This window comes from Cervus canadensis, chromosome 11 (assembly GCF_019320065.1).
Source record: "Cervus canadensis isolate Bull #8, Minnesota chromosome 11, ASM1932006v1, whole genome shotgun sequence".
NCBI classification, from domain to species: domain Eukaryota; kingdom Metazoa; phylum Chordata; class Mammalia; order Artiodactyla; family Cervidae; genus Cervus; species Cervus canadensis.
Genome location: NC_057396.1, coordinates 38351625 through 38367355, shown reverse-complemented (window position 1 = coordinate 38367355; position 15731 = coordinate 38351625). Strand labels below are relative to the sequence as shown.

Genomic DNA, 15731 nt, shown 5'->3' with positions numbered 1-15731 from the left:
TTTGCAGTATCATGGATGGACCTGGAGAATATCATATTAAATGAAATGTCAGACAGAGAAAGACAAATATTATGTTATCACCTATATGGAGAATCTAAAATGATATGAATGAGCTTATTTATGAAAAAGAAACAGACTCATAGACATAGAAAACAAACTTATGGTTACTACAGGGGAAAGTGGGGCAGGGGTAAATTAGGAGTTTGAGATTAACAAATGCAAAATACTATATATAAAATAAATAGCAACATCCTACTGTATAGCACAGGGAACTATATTCAACATCCTGTAATAAACCATAATGGAAAAGAATATGAGAAAGAATATATGTATGTACGTATAACTGATTTACTTTGCTATACACTGGAGTCTAACACTATAAATAAACTATACTTCAGTAAAAGCAGACTCCAGAAAGTTCCAAAAAGAAAAAAATATTCCAAATTCTGAAACATCTCTGACTTGGAGTTTGCGGCAATCTGAGGGATGCTTTCCCCATCCATTCCATAATCTTCCTTCTCCTGGGAATGGTTCTCCTTTTCACGGAGCTGGGCCTGACCTGTCCTCCTGCTCCCAGCTCCCCCTACCAGTCACAGAGAATTTGATCAGGGTGGATACCTGACCCAGATTGGGCCAACTGGATTCTGTCTGTGGGAATTTAGAACTGGCATTCACCAGAGCTTGTCTCCTTTGGTTTCTGGCACTGAGGCAGGTAAGAGGTAGCCTTTTTCAGCTGCATGTCTGAGAAGCAGAAAAAGCTAACCTGTAGAGAGGAAAGAGTGACATAGGTGTGGGACAGGAACGAGGTCCGTGATGCCTTGCAGCATGAGTAAAAGGGGGTAGCCTTTTTCTCTGGGAATGCAGACGTCTGGGATGCAGACGATGAGCAAGGGCGGCAGATTCGGGCCCCGGTACTTTCTGGTTTCTGGTTCTAGTCCTAATTGCCCTTTCTGCCCTTGAGTTCTCTGACACCCCATTACCATCTTGTAGTAAATTCCTACTTGTGTTAATGCTACCTAAAGTGGGTTTCATTGAATTGCATTAACTAAGACACTAACAGAATTATTTTTTAGTGCAGTAAAAAATTGTTTTAAACTCTGAGAACGGACCTGCAAATCAAATTCCCAAGAAAAGGTTGATTTATTAATTTCTATGCAGACTGACTGCCAATGGAACCAGAATCCTCCCACTTACAGGTCAGCCTGTTCTCTCCTGGTGGGAAAATCTACATGGAAAGCCACATTATAATGAGAAGGCAGCTTGATGAGTGCAGACAGAGCCAGATAATTAGGGGATCTGAGCAGGCTGTCTGCATGCGAGGATGGTTGGAGGCACTTTCCCCCTCGGTCCAGGATGTGCTGAACCTGCCATATAGTGTACATGAGTGCGTGTGCTAGGGCATGCGTGGAAAACAGACCAACTCACAAAAACCAGTTCACCCATAAGTCAGGTCAGCATACGAGCCACTAACCTAGAATGAGTATTTGTTAAAAAACATTTCATGTGTGATGGAATGGTTTTCACAGCTCTCTGAGTACTTTCCCCCTAAGATGACTGGTAACTCTTTTATATTGTACAGTTCTGTTCCATCTTTTTTCCTTTCCCTTTCTCTTCCCCTTCCTCCTTCCTTCCCTTCCTTCCTTTCTCCTTTTCTCCCCACCTCCCCCCTCCTTCCTTTTTTTTCTACCCCCATTTCAAAGATAATCTTGCCTAGTGGTTGAAGATTGCCCACCTTCTCACCTCTATCCTCTCCCTCCCACATCAACCCTGTCCCCATCGTCTCCTAGAGCCTGAGACTGGAGATTGGGTCTTCAGGGGTGAGCTAGCTAAGACCAGGAATAGTGTCCAATGGAGAAGATGGGTGGATGATGAGAATGATGGGTGGGATTTTGGAGGAGGAGCTGAAGGTCAAGAATCAGACCCTCCAGGTAACTTGAAACACCAAGATCAAAGCAGCAGGTGCAGGATCCGATAAGAAGTCAAACCAGGAGTTGAGGATGGGACAAGACACCAGACTGAAGGGAGAACAGGCTGAAAGCCAGTGAGGAGATAATAACAGTTGTTCTGTATTTCCATTGCCCATGAACTATCTTAGAGTCTTCTATTTCTTTAAAATCATACTATGTATCTTTTGGAAAATTTTGTGCAATGTTGAGTTTGCATAAATCTGGAATTGCTCAACTAAGGGAGTGTTTTACTTATGATTCATCATCTTGGTCCCTTTTTAAAAACTTCTCCTTCCTGCTGTTTGTTGTCTGTTTCTCAGACATTTGTGTACTAGATTTCATTATTAAGGAAATTGTCCCAAATTCAATGTTTATTGCTCTATAGTGAGACATTTCTGTGTTGATAGGGAGAATGGAAAGATGAGACAAATTCATCAGAAACGTATTAAGCTCTACTGCAGTTTCTGACATCTAAATGATGAAGTAATGTTACTGGACTACAAATATTACCCCACACATTATTTTAAAAGCTTTAAGGATAAAAACTGAGTTTTAACCAAGACAATTTGTTTTCACCATAAACATGGTATATATTTGTATCTGTTTCCTGTTGCTGCTGTAAGTAATTACCATCACTTAGTGGCTTAAGATAATGTATATTTATTATCTTATAGTTCTAGAGGTCAGAAGTCCTAAAATCAAGGTGTAAGAGACTTCCCTGGGGTTCCAGTGGTTAGGACTCCACGCTTCCACTGCATGGAGCATGGGTATAATCCCTGGTTAGGGAACTAAGATCCTGCATGCCATGAAGCATGGCCAAAAAAAGAAGAATACTTGGAAATAAGTTTAACAATGTGCAAAATATAAAAATAAAATAAAATCAAGGTGTTAGTGGGACTGTGTTTCTTCTGGAAGCTTTCAGGCAAAATCTATTTCCTTGCCTTTTCCAGCTTCCAGAGGTGGCCTGCATTCTTTGGCTCATAGTCCCTCCCTCTGTCTCCAATGCCAGCAGTGAAAAATCTTCAAATCTCTCTGGCTTCAGCCTCTGCTACTGTTATCATATCTTTCTTTCTCTATCACTCCTGACTTCCTCTTATTAAGACCTATGTGATTATATTGGACCAGAGAATCCAAGATAATCTCTCAATCTTGAGATTCTTAATTTAATCACATCTACATTGTCCTTTTTACTGGGTAAAGTAACATGTTCACTGGCTCTGTGGATAAGGATATGGATATTTTTGGGGAGTCTACAATAATGCTCATTTATCCTATTTGGCCTACCATAATAATCACTCATAGGTATTAATAAAATACAGTTCATAAAAGTAGGAAGAAAAATATAATTCATGGTTCGACTACTGAAAGGTAGACATAATGAACGTCCATTCCATCTTTTTAAAATGAACAGTTTTACATAATTATGATTATACAATGTATATGTATGTACACAATTTGAAACTGCTTTTTCACAAAATATTATATCATAGTACATTTTCCATGTTAGTGTACAGCCTGCCCAAATAGCTTTATTGACTGCATGGTATTCCATTGAATGAATATACCATATTTCACTTAAGCCTTTTCTTATTGTTTTAAAGTTTTTAATTATTTAATATTATAAATATCTCTGTGACAGGTATTTTTGCCTTAAAGAATTTTTGCTTATGTTTTCCCTTAGGGATAGATTCCAGACATGGAGTTACTTTATCAAAGTCTTTTTACAGCAAATGTTTTTCCAAGAGTTTATATAAATTTTCAGAACCATCAAGATATATGTTAGTACTCATTTTACTACATTCTCACCAGCACCAAATAAAACAGCAATCACAAAAATAACTTTGCCAATCAGGTAGGTAGAATAGGTAACTTCTTTTTGTTTTAATTTGCATTCATTTGTTTACAAAGGAAAGTGAACATTTTCTCATGGGATCATTTGCTAGTTATAGTTCTTTGATGAATTACTGATTCATGCCTTTTACATTTGGGAGCCAAAATAGTTTTTAAATTAATTTGTCTAATAGCTATACATTTAAAAAGTTTATTTAATATTTGTGATATTTGCTATATTTTCTCTTGTCTTTCATTTATATTGTTTATGTCTAGAAGTTTTAAATTTGTACATTGTCTAATCTATCCATCTTTTCTCCCCTCTTTTTCCTTGCTACTTTAAAAATCCTCCTCTTCCTGCAGCAACATGGATGGACCCTAGAAATTACCATACTAAGTGAAGTAAGTCAGATAGAGAAAGACGAATATCATAGGATATCACTTATATGTGGAATTAAAAAAAATACAAATGAACTTATTTACAAAACGAAAGAGACTCACATACATAGAAAATAAATTTATGGTCATCAAAGGGGAAAAGTAGGGGAGGGATAAATTAGGAGTATGGGATTAACAGATACATACTACTAAATATAAAATAGATACAAAATAAGGACCTACTGTATAGCACAAAGAACTATACTCAATACTTTGTAACAACCTATAAGGGAAAAGAATCTGAAAAAGAATATTTAAATATGTGTAAATTGAATGTGCTGTATAACTGAAAATGACATGATATTGTAAATCAAATACACTTCAATTAAAAAAAAAAACTAGGCTAGGTTATTCTAAGAGACTGGCAAGGTCAACCTCTAATTTTTAAAATTAATTAATTCATTTTTGTCTGTGTCTTTGCTCTTGGGTGGGCTTTTCTCTCGTTGCTGTGAGCGGGGGCTGTTCTTAGTTGCAATGTGTGGGCTGCTCACTGGGGTGGCTTCTCTTGTTGCAGGGCCCTGGCTCTAGGCCTGCAGGCTTCAGTGATTGTGGCACATGGGCCCCGGAGTTGCAGCTCCCGGCCTCTAGAGCACAGGCTCAATAGCTGTCGTACACAGGCTTAGTTGCTCTGCGGCATGTGGGATCCTTCTGAATCAGGGACCAAACTCGTGTCTCCTGCATTGACAGGCAGATTCTTTACCACTGAGCCACCAAGGAAGCCCTAGATCAGCCTCTAATTTGAGCCTAAATGCCAATCTATAAATTGGTGGCCTGACTCTATACATGAAGGGAGGAGAGTAAAATGTGTCCCGGGTTGAGCATCTGGAAACAGAGTCAAGACTTACTTTAAAATTAAATATTGGTGTTTTTTTTGTAATTAAAAAAAATTTCTATTGGAGTATTGTTTCTTTATGACATTGTGTTAGTTTCTGATGTACAGCAAAGTGAATAAGTTTCTATCTACACAAATCCCCTCTTTTTTAGTAAATATTGTTATTTTTATTTCAGTGAATTAAAATATACTTTTATCATTTTAAAAATCCTCCTGTCCCAATGGTTAACTGTGTAGTACATTTAATATTCTTCTTGTTTTTCTTATGGTTTTTAAAAGTGTCTCCTTAATCCATCTGGAATTTATGTTGGTATGAAATCTATGGAGAGGATCTCACTACCTGCTAAATGTTACCCATAGGAGGGACCTGATTTGCACTTTCTGAGCTCTTTGCACTGAGCCATCTGCCTTTTCTCTGTTCACTGAAACGAAAGGAGAGTGGTGACAGAATGGTGTGAAATTCTACATTGGTTTTCCTAGTGATAGGGAATAACCTCCCTGTTTTCTGAATGTGTTGATTTTTCTTCAAATATTCTCACCTTCTGATTAGTATTTAAGCTTAAAATTGAGACAAGAAGCTTTAGATGAACTGTCTAAAATATATTGAAAGGACTCAAAAGTGGGAAAATAGAAAAAAAAAGTCAATCTTTTAAAAAAGCACTGGAAACCATTCTATCAGACATGAAATATTGTAAATATAAATTCTAGATGAGTTAGTTTAGGTAAGTTAAGCCAGAACTGACACTCTTTCCTCTGGACAATAATTAGACCAGCACCATCCAGTGGAAATAAAATGTGGGCCACATGTGGAGTTTAAAGTTTTCCAGCAGCAACATTAGAAAGGTAAAATGTAGCAGGTGAAATTAATCTAAATAATGTATTTTATGTAACCCAATATATCTGAAATGTCATCATTTCAACACATAGTCTATGTTAAAATTCTTGAGATAGCTTATATTCTTTTTTTTCCCCCCCCATACTAAGTCTTTGAAGTCCAGTGGTTATGTTTCACTTACAGCACATCTCATGAATGTGGATTAACCTCATTCCAGATACTCAATAGCTGTGGGACTAGTGGCCATTTTATTGGATAGAGCAGCTATGGACACAGTGACACATTTTGGCTGCTGGACTTTCCCCCTACACCCCATGCTGAACAATCTTTAAAGAATGTCTTTTCTCAGGGCTGAATGTAGCTGATTAGCTTTTGGTATCATTTGATTATCAGCTGCTCTGGTGGCTAGGTGGTAGAGCATCTGCCTGCCAATGCAGGAGACACAGGTTCGATCCCTGAGCTGGGAAGATCCCCTGGAGAAGGAAATGGCAACCCACTCGAGTGTTCTTGCCTGGAAAATCCTATGGACAGAGGACCCTGGTGAGCTACAGTCCATGGGGCTGGAAAAGAGTTGGATACAACTTAGTGACTAAACAACAATCCTTTGATTACACCCACTTTAAACATAACTCTTCTCACATACAGATGACCAATAGGAACATGAAAAGATATTCATCATTGTTAACTATTAGAGAAATGCAAATCAAAACTACGATGAGGTACCACCTCACACCTATCAGAACAACCATCATGATAAAGTCTACAAATAACAAATGCTGGAGAATGTGTGGAGAAAAGAGAATCCTCCTATACTGTTGGTGGAAATGTAAACTGATGTAGCAACTATGGAAAACAGTACAGAGATGCCTCAAAAATTTAAAAATAGAGTTGCCATATGATCAAGCAATTCCACTCCTAGGCATATATCTGGAAAAAAAACATAATCCAAAAAGATATGTACAATCCTATGTTCTTGGCAGCACTATTTACGATAGCCAAGACCTGGAAACAACCTAAATGTCTAGATTGACAAATGAATGTTAATTCGCACACACACACACATATGTATGTATATATATGTATATGTGTATGTATATATATATATATATGTGTGTGTGTGTATATGTATATTTCACTGCAGATGGTGACTGTGACCATGAAATTAAAAGACACTTGCTCCTTGGAAGAAAATCTGTGGCAAACCTAGATAGCATATTAAAAAGCTAGCATACAAAAAAAAAAAAAAAAAGCTAGCATACATTACTTTGCCAACAAAGGTCTGTAGAGTCAAAGCTATGGTTTTTCCTGTAGTCATGTATGGTTGTGAGATTTGGACCATAAAGAAGACTGAGTACCTAAGAATTGATGCTTTTGAACTGTGGTGTTGGAGAAGACTCTTGAGAGCCCCCCCGGACAGCAAGGAGATCAAACCCGTCAATCCTAAAGGAAATAAATCCTGAATATTCATTGGAAGGACTGATGCTGAAGCTGAAGCTCCAATACTTTGGCCACTTGAAGCGGAGAGCCGACTCATTAGAAAAGACCCTGATGCTGGGAAAGATTGAAGGCAGGAGGAGAAGGGGGAAAAAGAGGATGAGATGGTTGGATGGCATCACCGACTCAATGGACATGAGTTTGAGCAAGCTCCAGGAAATGGTGAAGCAAAGGGAAGCCTGGTGTGCTGCAGTCCATGGGGTTGCAAAGTGTCAAACACGACTGAGCGACTGAACAACAATATGTATGTGTATATATATTTACACACACACAATAGAATACTAGCCATAAAAAGTATGAAATAATGCCATTTGTAGCAACATGGATGGACCTAGAGATTCTCATATTAAGTGAAGTAAGTCAGAAAGAGAAAGACAAATACCATATGATATCAGGCAATTCAGGCTGATAGAGATCCAATCTTGTGTCTAGAATCACCTCACCTGGTAAAAGCAGACCTAACAAATCATGCTCTGGCTCTTGAAGCTTCCACCTCACCAGATACAAGGCACTCTGGGTCACATTTAATTCCCCAAAGCAAACCACAAGAATACACACAAGTTCCAAGGGGATAGAGAAATACAAACCCGTCATATACCAAGCAGGAGAACCCGGCTATCTGTGAGCTTCCCTAATGCCTGGCACATCTTGGAGAAAAGGAGCCACGACCAGTACATACTATTATCCTAATGTCACAGATAAAAAACCCCTGAGAGTTAAAGAAATAGCTCATGGTCACTAGCAAGTAAATGGCAGTGCTGAGGTTGTGGTTTAGGTTCTTATGACATAAAACACATGCTCTTTGTACCACATTAGTCTCCTAGGGTCACCTGCAACATTTCCAAAAAGAAGGCCAGGTTTTGGGGCATATATCGCCTTGGAGTCATGCCTGGAGCTGTTTTCATGCTCCTTGCTATCTGAGTTGGCACATCAAACATGTCACTGCTCCTAGTCTTTCATAGGCTTTCCTGCTTCACCTCTGACGAACTCTGCTCAGAGTCAGTTCTGTGCATCCATAGTTCTGCCAAAGTGCCTACTGTGGTGGCCTGTTCCTAAGGCATACACTTTGGCCCATCATTTGTATATATAGCAGTATCACTGCTTTATGGATGTTTTCTTGCAAATATCCTCTGGTCATATTTCAGTTCAAAAGAAATTTGAAGAACATTGTTTTGGACAACGGTGGAGGTCTTGATAATTTACAAATATCTTGTCTGTCTGTTTTGTTTCTTGACAATAATGTTCTAGGGGAAGGAAACTAAAATTTCTTGGGAACTCATTGGGTGTCAGGAGCTGTTCTAAGCATTTTCATAAACTTTTATTCTCATTTATTCTTCATAACAACATTCTGAGAAAGGGGTTATGATTCAGGAGTATAACTCCTGAATCAAAACTAAACTGTAATCAAAGAGGATGATTAACGTAAAAAAAAAAAAGACATTTGGTCTCAGATATCTGAATAGGAATAATAACACTTTCTTTATCTTGGCTTCCCTTAATTGCTCTCATGGGGAGTTTTTCACCCTTAGCAGTATATTTATAATTTCTCAAGGGTGTGTTTGACCATCCCTGTAGAATTGGAAATGAATATTTGGAACTTGATTGAGAGTGTATCATTTAGGACTCTCTTGGTTGCAAATAAAAAAACTCAACTTATCCTTGCTTAAGCAATAAAAAGGGAATTTATTGGCTTATGCAACTAAAAAGTACAAGGGTAGACAGAGCTTTGGGTATAGTTTGATGCAGAGGCTTAATACTAGATCCAAATCTCACTCTATTTCTTGGTACTGGTTGTCCCTATATTGGCTTCATCTTCAGACTCTAAGCATTGGAAAAGAAGGTTTTGAGCAGCCTTTTGTCCTGCATTTAAGTTCAGTAGAAAAGAGTATGTGTTTCTCTCTCAGAAGTCCCACAAAAGGTTTATTGTATTTCACTGACTGTGTTTAGGTCAAAGTTTATCCCGTAAACAACTACTTACTATGGGCCAGGGACTGTGATGCTATAATTGATCAGGCCTGAGTTCATGCCCATCCCTGGAATTAGGGATTAGTCACCTTGCCCTTTGTACAGGGACTTCATGAGAGTGAGGGTGGGTTCCAGAGAGGAAAACTGGGGCACAGAAAAGAAAGTTATACGCATGCTGCGTAGTGAAAACAACTGGTGCCCAGCACAAACAGTACTTTAAAACCATCCACTCCCGTTTGACCCCTTAGAATAGTCTACAGCATAAAAAGGTTTTTGTGTTATATTGAGCTTAACTCACAAGTTTACTTCAAGGATAAAGACAAATGTCCTTTAGAAGATAAACATTTATCCAATAATCACTATGAAACATGAAAACTATATTTTCTCTTAGCTGTCAGAAAGCTTAAAGCTTTATTAGTATTCAATGACAGAGACTTTCTTTTTCCAAATTCTTACTACAATTATTTATCTTATCTATTTTATTTTTAATCCAACACCTTTCTCTTACACCATGCTAGGATGATTCAGTGCTGAAAGCAAATAAAAATCAAGTTCTCGTACATGATGACAACTGGCTCCCTCTATTGAACCGTGGTGAGGAAACTAAGGACCAAGATGGGAGCTGCAAACTGAAGCCTCAGGGACAGAGAGATCTGGACAGAATCGCTGGACAGGTGGCAGCTGCCAACAAGAAGCATTAGTTAATAAATTGCCTCATTCATTAAAAAAAAAAAAATCAAGTTCTCAACACAGAAAATATCTTCTAATTTTTTCAACATTTTGTTTACTTCTATCAAACTTAGAAAAAGTAGTTTGGCATCCACTCTAAGTCCAGTTAACCCTTTGTTTGATTCTTCACACTTGAGTAAGACCCATCTTCCTTTGGTACATTTCCATTAGGGGCATTGTAGTCCAAAAGGATCAGGCCTGGGCTTGTCCTGAAGATCCCGGATGAGCCCTCAAAATGATACCTTATGGTGAACGATATCAGATTTGTGATCTCCAAAGATTTAGGTTTGGGACCAGGGACCTGGCTTGATCTCTTCAGAGCTTCGGTGTAGCAAGAGTTTTATTAAAGGATAAAAGGGACAGAGAAAGCTTCTGACAGAGACATCAGAAGGGGGATGGAGAGTGCCCCCATCTTATCTTTTTAAAAAATAACTTCTCTCTTTACTTTAAAAATACGTTCTTGCAGAAAAATTGAAGAATATAAGGAAAAAACCTGGGGTAATAATTTTTCTTTTTTTCCTTGTGTTTATGCAATAAAGTTCTTCCATGTGCAAAATTGGGATAATACCATGCATACTATGTAAAATTTTTAATTTAGCAATATATTATATTTTGTCATATTTTTAGATGTTATTATACATAATTTTTGGAGAAGGAAATGGTGATCCACTTCAGTATTCTTGTGTGGAAAATCCCGTGGATAGAGGAGCTTGGTTGCCTACAGTGCATGGGGTCACAAAGAGTTGGGCACAAGTTAGCATACATACATGATTTTTAAAGATTGCTTAGTATTCCTCCAATAGATGTATCACAATTTACTTACAAATGTGTCCCAACATTTTTTTCCTATTACATAAATTTCAGTTCAGTTCAGTTCAGTGGCTCGGTTGTGTCTGACTCTGTGACCCCATGGACTGCAGCATGCCAGGCTTTCCTGTCTACCACCGACTCCTGGAGCCTGCTCAAACTCATGTCCATTGAGTTGGTGATGCCATCCAACCATCTCATCCTCTGTCATCCCCTTCTCCTGCCTTCAGTCTTTCCCAGTATCAGGGGCTTTTCCAGTGAGTCAGTTCTTCGCATCAGGTGGCCAAAGTATTAGAGCTTCAGCTTCATCATAAATATAGCAAAGGACATCTGCAGTTGTGTACAGCTGCAGTTAATTCCTTAGGATAAATTTTAGAAGTGGATGTGTTCCCCAGAAAAGCTGTACCACCACATACAATTTTCATAGACAATTTTTTTTTCATAGCTGGCAGAAAAGTAAAAGAAATATTAGTATTTTATTGCTACTTTGTACAAGAACCCTATGCTGTGCAATTGTATACATTTAGTAATTTCCTGGGACAGGTCTCCTGATTGACAGTTGAGTTGTCCTTGAAAAGTCATTTGGCAGTTCTGATTTTCCATCTGCTTTCTCATTCAGTGGGCAAAGGGCATATTTTCCTTAGATGACTATTCATTCCCTATTTTGGAATCATATGAGGCCATTAATGCTTTATGATCAACATTTAGAGGGAGCAACCTACAAAGACCGGGAAAATTCTCAGGATACAAGTCAGAGCAAACTTCCTGGAGGCGGCAAGTCTTGGGTGGGGAACTGAATTTTGGTAGAATCAAGTAAGCAGAAGAGGAGTAGACTGTATCACTTTGTGGGGACAAAGGCCTTTTGGAGCACTTTGCCATAAATCAGCATAATATAAAATCACTGGTACACAAAAGGAATAAAACTCAAAACTTAAGCCATTTTACCATTAGTGAACATAATGCTTTTTTGACCAACAGTTTACCCTCCTAAGAGGCCTCTTTTTAGAGTGTGGCCAATATCAGCAATGTACCTTCTATGGGCCAGACTGACCTACATTCTTTTTATTAAGGAATGAGATGACTATTTTAGGATGTCAAGAACTGGGGACTAGAGAAAGGAATATTCTTTGTTTACTTTTATTCTCTATGAAAAGCATTGCCGAGCAACGTTCAGATATGACCTGTGTTGTTTTGCACCTTTTTACCCAGAATGGGGTTGTTTTGGCAGTTTGTGTATTCTAGGACCTCCCTGGCTGGAATGGCCCACCTGGTCTTAGGGAATGAAGACAGAAGTCATCTGCCTGCAGCTCTTGCCCGAGTCCTCTGAACACTATCAGGCTCCTTTGGTTACCACCCCTGGGGAACAAACTGGAGTGTTCCTCTGTTTGACATAGGCAGTCCCAGAGGGGAGGCTTTCTCTATCTTTAATGAGAATAGTTAAAGGAGAAGTGAATATAATTTTGGGGCACAGAGAAATTATTGCAGAAATCTTGTACCCATTTCAAGTTTCATTGGTTACAAGAAGCATAGTCTTCTTAAAGGGTGCCCACTGACTTGGTGTGATGGTTTCCCACGAGAAGGAAGACATTATCATTAACTGCATGAGGAGTGTTAGCAGGTGTTGGGTCCATCAAGCAGAACTTGTTCAAGACCTTCCAGCCCTCTTATGTCAGGTTAAGCCGGTAACTGAAGAAACACCAACGACTTTCACTTGAATTGGAAGCGCTCCAAAAATATTGCTCCTAGTGAGTCATGCAAGGGTGTAGTCAAAGAGCAATTCCAGACAGGTGGGAAGGAGAGGCTTTCAATCACTCCGCGGTTTGAGGTTTCCCTGGGATAGCTAGCTAGCCTGGGATCAACAGCGGTGGCACTTGGCCTTGCCCTCAGGACTTTGTGGGATCTGGGTCTCAAGAGTCAACAAGGTCCAGTCCTAAAGTTCCTGGTAAAGATGGCCCCTGGAGGGAAAAGTAGACACTTGTGGGCTGCAGAAGACTGAGAAGCCTCCAAAATAAGTCTTGTTTGTCTTTGAGGTCCTCTTGCTAAGGAGAGGACCGCTGTGCTCTTTATTCCTGCCACAGCACCGGGCCCACAGTAGTTACCAACTTCTGCTGGAAGGATGAACGGATGGGTGAATGAGGCTAGGCGAGGGGCAGTCCTAGCCATTCTGCCTCTCTGGTCTTCACACATGTGTGTGCAGCACTTTCCTTCAGCAATGAAGGATGATGTGACAGAGGCTGCTGTAGAGTACAGAGGCTATGAGCGTGGGATTTGGGTCCTCATCCTAACTCTGTCCCTGGTTCGCAATGTGACCTCAGACTAGTTACTTGATCGTTGACTTCCATTTCCTCACATAGAAAATGGATATAATAAAATATTCCTCTTTTGGGTCAGGAGAGTAAAATAAGATAATGCCCATCAAACAGTCAGCTAAGTCCCTGGTACACAGGAAGGGCTCGGTGGGCCCATCTGGGATTCTCTGCATTTGCAGATGCAATGCTTGTAGACCTGGAGAGTTAGCCTGGGTGGTGGGGGAGGTGGCACACATCATGTTTCTAGAGGGGATGACATGGTGGGTTCTGGACCCTGTGGTGTCAGCCAGTATAGATCAGGATTATCATCATGTGTGTAGGCCATAAATCATGAGTGAAAGGCTCTGAGGCCATATGTGTTGGGGTGAGGCCAGTGTTAGACTTGATGGAGTCACACTGAGCCAGAAGCAGAACTGCTTGATTCCCTGGATAAGAGTTATAACTGATTTCATAGGAGATGAAGATCAAAAGGGAGCTATAGCTGGATTTAGCTCGGGCCACAGTTTTGGGCTTCCCTGATAGCTCAGTTGGTAAGGAATCCACCTGCAATGCAGGAGATCTTGGTTTTATTCCTGGAAGATCCCCTGGAGAAGGGATAGGCTACCCATGCCCGTATCCTTGGGCTTCCCTGGTGGCTCAGCTGGTAAAGAAGCCGCCCCCAATGCGGGAGACTTGGGTTCGATCCCTGAGTTGGGAAGATCCCCTGGAGAAGGGAAAGGCTACCCACTCCAGTGGAGAATTCCATGGACTGTATAGTCCATGGGGTCACAAAGAGTTGGTCACAACTGAACGACTTTCACTTTCAGCTTTGATGGGGCTTCCTCATGAATCGAGACATGTGTCTGCTCAGCAGGGATGGCCCCTCCCCGTCCAGCATATTTACAGGACCGTGATGACTGTTAAACTTGATTCTGGCAAGATGCACCACTGGGTAAATTTTATTGTGAGATCTCCACACCAGGAACTTCTACAATCTGTCACTTGAGAAAGCCCCAGAACACTGATATAGGAGCCAAGCTCTGCCCTGTCAGGGTGAGGTTGTGTTTGTGAAATTTTAATTGCTCAGGCATGACTGATGGTGCTGTGAGTGATTGCTGAATTACGCCATTGGTAATCAGTCATTCACTCAACAAACACCATTTTCCTTCTTTGCTTTCCTCCTCGGTGAAACTGTAGCAATGAAAGACCACTTATTTGGATCCACAATATGCCAGGAGCATGGCACGCTTCTTTTTTTTTTTGGAGCATGGCACGCTTCTATGCACACTTCTTCCTCCTGCTTGTGTCCATACACAGAAGTGACTCTTATATGAATCCCAGGAGGGTTGGTGACTCTTTAGTATTCCCAGACCTACCTTTTAAAGCAGTGAGGTTACTCAAAATTCCAGCATAGAGGCTGGATTTAAATGCTAGCAGGAACACTTGAGAGAAGATGTGTATTTTAGCAAGTGTTTAGCATCTTTGTGCATGAACTATTCTCACTATCAGAAAATGGAATAATTAAATACCACCCACTGAGCTTAGTGGAGCTCCACCCACTTAGTGGAGCTTATGCGAATAAACACACTTTGAGATCAAATCCCAGTGTCCCTGTGTATGGGGTACAAGTCTCTTGGAGTTGCTCTTTCTCCAAGGAGTCAGAATGACATGGTGAATGCTGAGTTCTGAATTGGAGATTGGGCTATTGGGGTTCAAAATTCTGGCTCTGTCACTTACCTGCCAAGTGACTCTGTGAGGAGCACTGTTTCCTTGTCTGTAGAACAAGGGGCAGTCCCTAGGGTGACTCTCAGTTCTAACATTCTAGGAAATGGAGTTAGCTTGCAAATTCTTTAAAAAAATATGGAAACAATGTAACAACTGTTCAAATTAGGGTATCCTATGGACAGGGGGGCCTGGATGCTGCGATTCATGGGGTTGCAAAGAGTCAGACACGACTGAGCAACTGAACTGAACTGGTAACTCTGGGGGTGGTGGTCACAGACATTTGGCACTGGATAGTAAAATCTCAGAGCTACAGAACTCAACTCAAGTGCAAAGTCCTAAAACCACTCAGTTGTCAGGAGTTTTTAATGTGAAATTCTTTGATGGACAATTTCATGATATTGGTGGATAATGACTTTGATTAAACTAATGCTCTTTGGAATCTGTTTGCAAACTCTAGTCTTCCTGTTATTTTTCATTACTATTAGTAGGAGAAAAGAATAGTATCAACTATGCACTCAGTGCTTACTGAATGCTGGTGATATACTAAGCACTTTGTACACTGTGCTAACCATTACCTCATTAGACCTTCCCAATACCTCTATTATTGCCCCCATTTTACAGGTGAAAAAACTACAGCTCAGAGAGGTTTAGGAGATTTTTCAAGGTCCTATCATTAGTAAATAGATATACTAAGGATTTGAATCTGACTCATTCTGACTTCAAATTCACACTATTTTTTTATGGCTAGAAATCTAGAGTTTTGTAACACATATGAACAGCATCTTTATAATCAACACACATTTGCAAACTGTCAGCTGTGGGCAGAAGGCAGGGGAGGAGAA

At 39.9% G+C, this 15731-nt stretch overlaps 1 long non-coding RNA gene across 2 annotated transcripts; it reads left to right on the top strand.

Moving 5' to 3' along the window:
• Positions 1-685: 685 nt before the first annotated feature.
• LOC122449772 lies at positions 686-10249 on the top strand. 2 transcript variants are annotated; one of them, XR_006272017.1, is made up of 5 exons: positions 698-712; positions 1527-1557; positions 3628-3798; positions 4140-4178; positions 9859-10249. It is a non-coding gene; the product is annotated as an uncharacterized LOC122449772 (long non-coding RNA). The 2 variants fall into 2 exon arrangements; XR_006272016.1 differs by lacking the exon at positions 1527-1557 and having other exon boundaries at positions 686-712.
• Positions 10250-15731: the final 5482 nt, after the last annotated feature.